At 41.4% G+C, this 6929-nt stretch overlaps 1 pseudogene; it reads right to left on the reverse strand.

Annotated features, from left to right (window-relative positions):
- Nucleotides 1-2869: 2869 nt before the first annotated feature.
- On the reverse strand, nucleotides 2870-5423 carry LOC123473795 (annotated as a pseudogene).
- Nucleotides 5424-6929: the final 1506 nt, after the last annotated feature.

The raw sequence follows: 6929 nt of genomic DNA on the forward strand, positions 1-6929 counted from the left end.
TTGCTAAGCGGTGCGTGAACAGACCCAATTAATTGGTGCCAAATACCAAGCAGACGCAGGTAAGTAGCGGTATTTTGACGTAAAAAAATATTTTCGGTGAATGGCAACACTGTTTGGCAAGGCGGCATTTCAAAAACTCTATGACTGTTACTACAAAATGACTGTGTCAACAAAATCCAAGGTCAGTAAAAAGTATGGGAAGTTGATAACAGTTGCATATACATAAAAAAACTATTCAATTTTCATCCGCACTGTTATCGGAATCACTTTCCCATTCGCTCTTATATTGCGGTTCATCGTCACTGGTTTCATCACTTACATCGACCAACATGTCATCAAGACTAGAGGGGGTACAATCTCCCTAAAACCAGCAAATGGAATATTTATTATCAACCAGAGACCATCCATTGTTGTGGGGCGCAAATGCTATAATTCATATAAATGCAAAAGCAAATACCGTTGCTTTATTCCAAATGGAGCAAATAGAATTAGCTCTTTTTATTTGTTCCAAAAGAACAGTTTTGCAGGGGGGCATCAAACTTCCGTCGATTCCCTTTACCTTTGCCATAGGCATTTTGTCTTTTGGCTTATAAACTTTAATAAATGAAAGAAAACGGCCCTCGTCAACACATTCCACCCCCGTAGTCCCGTACATTTGGCAGACAAATTTTTCGAATTCATCAATAATACTATCAGATAGCATTTTCACTGAACCAAGTTTGGAAAATGCGTTTTGAGCACTAGCGTATTTCTCCAGAAGAGTGAAAGGACGAATTTTGCCTTTGAAAGCAAAGGAAGGGGTATTATCGCACCCGGTAAACGCATGAAATCCTGGAAGTGCTTTACATAACGAGCTTCCAAGGTTTATGCTAAGACTAGTCACATCAACGTAACGGAGAGTATTCTTACTTAATAAACCAACTTTTAAAAAAACATGAACTCCATCCTTAATTTTATCAATGTTCCAAAGAGCAACGGCCAGAACATCCGTATCAGATGTGCGAATTGTAACGTTAGCTGGGCCCGTTATAGTTGAAAGATGCAAGATCATTTTAGTATCCGCCTCTCCCTGTACATTGGACAATCTTTCGTCCAATTCCCTTAATACCCGTCCTCCAGCAGCGGTAAAAATAAAGCACTTCGATTCCAAAGTAACCCGAACAGTTTTTTCGCCAATTACGGAGCTAAAACTGTCGTCATAAAAAAAGTCGATAAAAAATATGACGATTTCTTTTTTAAAACTGTCATTACGAAGTGCTCTTAAGGAATCAGAAGGTCGTTTTTGGTTTGGACCTGAAATAAAAACTGTATCGTTTCTATCACAATCGCTACGCCGATCTCTTTCTATGTCTTTGATTGAGGGAGCTATGACCTGGTCAAATACTAAGTCTACTCTTTTTGCATTCATTCTGCAAATCTTGCTCATTAAATGATATGCAATTTTTCCAAATGTTAAAGGGAGATCGACTAGCAAATGGAGTAGGAAAAATCCATCAAAAATGTGAACATCAATGGAGGGATTGCATGGAATTGGGAGACGTTTTTCTAGGACGTGAAAAAGCGAAGATTTCGGAGTTTTGCTCATAACACCATCAATATGAAAAAAACAAAGAGGAATTGGCGTCAATGGGGAGGTCAAAACGAGTGCCATATCTACCTTTTTGTCAAGCGCAATCGCTAAACTGCGTCCCATCATAACACGTTCCATCCTGGCTTGTTGGATTTTCCCATCAGGTCTTTTTTTTCCACCTTGGCTCCTTCTGCTGAGAAGTTCATCACTTTCTGTCTTGTTATGGGTTTTATGAAAGAGGCTGGATCCTCTAAACATCGCTGAATGAAATCTGCCCGCAAACTATTTCCTTTTTCCTTCACATTCAGTAGAAAATGCATAGTAGCAGCAGAGCAACCTTTGCCAGTGCACAAATTTACTAAATCGGCGCCATTCTCCGTAAAAGGATTTCGGCACGACTTAATACAATCTTCTACTGCTTTCAACAGCGCCGTGTCTTTCCTTATTCTATGTGCGTGAGCCTCTCTAGAAATTTCCTCTTTTCGATTGATCCCCAAATAGGTGTACATGTGGGAGACGAGCGACATTCGGATGTTATGATTTTTATGCCACCGAGTTCTGGCTGACGGAGAATTAGTTAAAGCACTGACGCCTGCATTCAGAATAGAAATTGCTTTTAAATCTTTTGTGTTACAAATTATTGATATATGCATTCTTGACTATAACTAAAAGATAATTCACCTGAGGAAGAACTTTCTGCGTCCCTGTTAATGGTCTGTTCCAAAGTAAGGTCAATGGGAATCCGGGAGAAAGGTTTTTTCGTTCGCCTAATAGAAATGATGCCATTCTCAAAATATTCTGTTATCCCCGGATGGGTTTCTTCCATTCTCAGTAGGGTGACGTGGCAGCGAACTAACCACCTAGCATAGTTTTGATGATTGAAGATAAAAAAAAGATTTGTGATTTCTGGTAGCAAGTACATAAAGAGTTGGTAATCTCCGGTTCTGATAGATCTGAAGAACTGATGATAGAGGTCAATTAGTTGGATATACGTCATCCAGTATTTAGCGGTTGCTCCGTGTTCGCCATCAATAGTTAGTCGACAAAATAATTCGTATCTCTCGAAGAGCTCTTAAATTTCTCTTGGAAGATCTGCAGGTGTTAACATTGGTTTTAAGTTGCATAGAATGCTCTGGTACTCTTCGATAGTGTAGTCCAAGGTCTTTATGAATTCTTCAAAATGAAGTTTTCGAAGTGCAGCTCCAAAAATAGGATGTATTCTTCTACATCTGTTGTAGTGTTTTCAAGTTAAAAAGGCGTTCAGCAATCTTTCTGCTAATGCAGAGCTTTCTCTCAAAATTAGGGTTCACCAGAATCATCGATAAATTTGCCAAGTGCTTTAAAGAAAGATAGTTCAAAATGAAATGAGCCAAGCTGGATAAATAAATAATCATATTTTGGACTCTCTTCTGACTGAATGGTAAGCGTTATGTTGGCAATAGCGAGGTCGTAAGTCACTGACATATACTTTTGCCCAAACTCCTCGGCAAGACGCATGGACATGTTTAATGTTTCGATCACTGCAGATATAGATGTCTTTGAAACATTTAGCTGCGGCAAATAAGAAATTTTTTTGCATAGGCAGTCTGGGATGAACATGGTTAAGATAAGTCGCATTCCACCCTGTCCACATCGGGATTTCTTTCAAATTAAGGGACAGGGATGACATCCATAAGAAGTCCCACAGTTTTGCATGATGTATGGTTGATGAAATACGATCTCTTCTTGGGTCGTCAAGAGGTATCATGTTCTCTCTAATCATCCTTGGCCTTTTATGATACGGTTCAATTACTTGGGCCGTTTCACAAAAAGCCCGTCTCCGGCGAAACGATTTACGGCCACTCTGTATTTCCGGAGCAGAGAGCTCTTCTACTCTCGTAGGATCAACATAGACATCATCATCTTGAAGAAAATAATGTCGTATCTTGATATACGATGCCGACGGTATCGTGAAGCGTATCCTTGCCCGTTAGGGTCTCTACATAGGGATCATAGTTATCGAATACAACACCTGAATTTTTAAGAAATAAATTAGGAATAGTTAGTGTTTTGTAATTGTTTCTGTTGTGTAACTCATTTGCATTTACCAGTGTGAAGGTTAGGCTGCCTTTGTTACCCGTATGGAAGGAGTGTTGAGGAATCAGCGACAGCGTAAGTCAACTCCGTTTCTAGCTCTTCGGCTAAATGATAACTCACACAGTGACCCAATTTGTTTAGCATTTCGATAACCTTCCGGCTGCCCGTAACAGACTTCATTACCAACGATAGAAGCAAATGCTTTGATGGCTTACATCTTCCGTTCGTTACTGAAAAAATAGCGTCTTCTGCCAGAGATTTGATTCTAATTTGCTTTCAGTCACATATTTTGGTTGGGCTGGTTAGCCCATTTACAAGGCATTCAAAAAATTCTTTTACAAGAGGTGGTATTTCAACCTCACCTTCAAGTATGTCCTTGACTGACAACTTCATCGGAAGCGCTTTTCTTGTCTGTTTTGGTCTAAAATTTCGTAGGATGGACGCCTCGTCTCTAATCTATAACAAAAAAAAAATTATGATATTACGTGATGTAACACATGCAAAAATGTATATTTCGAATCTTACCTTTACTGGAATTTTCTTTGCTATACCCAACTTTGTACTTAAAGCTTCATCAATAGAGACTGTTCCAATGGTAGGATGGATAAAAGTTTTTACCTCGTCTCCAAAACGAATCAAAATGTTTTGTTGTAGTGCATTCTTCCTCCTTTTTTCTAGCTCGACATCACTATCAGGGTTACCTAAATCTTCTAGCGCAGAAAAATAATGATTTAGCAGATCTGACATTCGCTCGACGTCTCTGAGGCAAATGACTTTGGTTTCTATGTGTTCTCTCTCGGAACCTCTAGAAAATTCCTTCCACAAATCGTAATGGCAATTTTAAGATTATAAAATACTGCTAGAATATTACCCGAGTGAAAGAATAAGAGCGACGAAAACACAATTTTATGCAAAAAACTTCCTCTTTATTTCGAAGAGGGGATCCTCAATCCCCGCAAAAGCGCTCAGAACAGCAAAAAAAAAAGAAAGCGCCTGCGAAAAAACGCCCTCCTAAAAACCAGCGTTGCTAACTCGTTCTTGCGGTTCCTTGAGCCGCAACATAGTTCACCTTTCCTTCTGGAAAACTTCATCATTTCTTCCTTGTTTCTTCTTGGTCATCAGCCTTTTCTTCCTCTTCGGGTTTGAGAAGACACAGTTTTACCACCGGCCGCCGATATTCTCCATCCTCCGTCTCTACTATTACGGTCCTTACGGTTTGGTTTCCGCCCATTTCAGCTTTGTCAGGTAGTACCTCAGTTACTCGGCCAGTGGGCCACTTACCACGAGGGTTCTTGTCGTCAACTATCAGGACAGTCTCCAACTGCTATGTTGCGCTCCTTCTTTGTCCACTTCGTACGCTGAAGCAAGGATGGCACATATTCTCGTATCCAGGTCTTCCAGAATTGTTGAGCCAGTTCTTGGGCTCGTAGCCATCTGCGACGAGACAACCATCGGGTATCGTCGAAGAGTCCGGGCGAGAAGTGCGGATGCGGCCGGCCGAGGAGGAAGTGATTTGGGGTTAAAGGTCCTCTGTTCTCCGGATGCCATCTTAGATGCGTGAGTGGTCTGGCGTTCAACATGAAGTCCACCTCCCTCAATGTAGTACTGAGAACTTCTTCTTGAACGATTTGCATGCCATAACTGCTTTAAGGGCAGTCTTAGCTGAACGGACGAGGCGTTCCCATACTCCTCCGAAATGTGGTGCAGATGGGGGTGAAAAGTGCCACTGGATCTTCATTTTTGCTGCTTTATTGAAAATCTTGTCTTCCTTCTCCATAGCGCGCAATCCTTCTCCTAGCTCACGTTCACCTGCCACCAAATTAGTACCGTTGTCGCTGAATACTTTTTTGGGGTGTCCCCGGATGCTAACGCTCACAAACCGTCGTAAGCCCATCAGGAATGAATCCGTGTCGAGCTGGACAGCCAATTCGGTGTGGAGGGCGCGTGTTACAAGGCACGTAAAAAGTGTAAAGAATCGAGATCTCTGACAACACAGAAACGATGTATTTCGACTTTCTAAAAAGTCACCCCTCTGGCGCCCCAAGCAATACGGGGAGTTGACCGTTGCGGAAAAAGCCCCCTTGTTCTCGAACAAAGAAGAAGGTCAAGTTGACCGTTGGAAAGGACGCTACCACGACCCCACGCCAACCAAGGAAAAAATGCTTCCTCAAGACCTAATAAATAGAACTAGATTTAGCTTGCCCCTTCGGTCTTCTGTTAACTTTCTCGCTAGTTGTGCCGATCTGTCCCGACCTGTTCCAGCCTTACAAATACAATGCGGTAAAGTCAAAGATTCTTTATTACTTTAAATTCTTGTGATAGTTTGCACGCTCCACGCGCGTGTAAACCATTACATTGGTGGCAGCGATCTATCATACTCGTGTGTCTTATCCTTCAATTGCTGCATGATTTATTTTGGCTCCAGGACCCCCGTGTGGTCATTTCCGGATGAGTTTTACATTATACGTTTAACGTCATTCCGAAGCGGCTGTCGAAAGATTTAGCGATCGTATGTACACGGCGTGGATCTTGTCAGTCGGGTTAGGGATTTATTCTTAGTATATTGCTGGCTTTCAGTGACATATGCGAGAGTAAATCAAAAACTTTCTTAATGGCTATGCCGGCAAGAAAGCAACTTTAACCACCCTCCAATCGTGAAAAGGGGTATAATGCGCCACGCACACACGTTGTATAGCAGTTCTGTTGGTCTTCAGCTAACTCTGCCATTTTTTGTATAACCTGTATAGCAGTTCTGTTGGTCTTCAGCTAACTCTGCCATTTTTTGTATAACTTGTATAGCAGTTCTGTTGGTCTTCAGCCAACTCTGCTATTTTTTGTATAACTTAGATAGCAGTTTTGTTGGTCTTCAGCCAACTCTGCCATTTCTTTTTTTTTTCTCTCCATCCATTTTTTTCTCTCTCTGCAAAGCATCGCCGCCATTTTTTTTCGGTGATGTGCTTTACGACCAACGAAAACCCCTCGTCAACGAATGACCAATGCAAAGCCAGTAATTCTAAGGCGAAATCAGACAAGCCGGGAATTATTTTTTTTCAACTCACCGAGAAGGTCTATTTTTGTTCTCCCAAAACAGCTGGCTCTGCCAATTGTTAGGTTGAATTTGATTTCCTCCTTACGTTAACTGTTTTTTCCCATCCATTTTTTTCTCTCTCTGCAAAGCATCGCCGCCATTTTCTTTTTTTCGGTGATGCGCCCTACGACCACCGAAAACCCCTCGTCAACGAATGACCAATGCAAAGCCAGTAATTCTAAGGCGAAATCAGAC

This window comes from Daphnia magna, linkage group LG6 (genome assembly GCF_020631705.1).
Source record: "Daphnia magna isolate NIES linkage group LG6, ASM2063170v1.1, whole genome shotgun sequence".
Taxonomy (NCBI): Eukaryota; Metazoa; Arthropoda; class Branchiopoda; order Diplostraca; family Daphniidae; genus Daphnia; species Daphnia magna.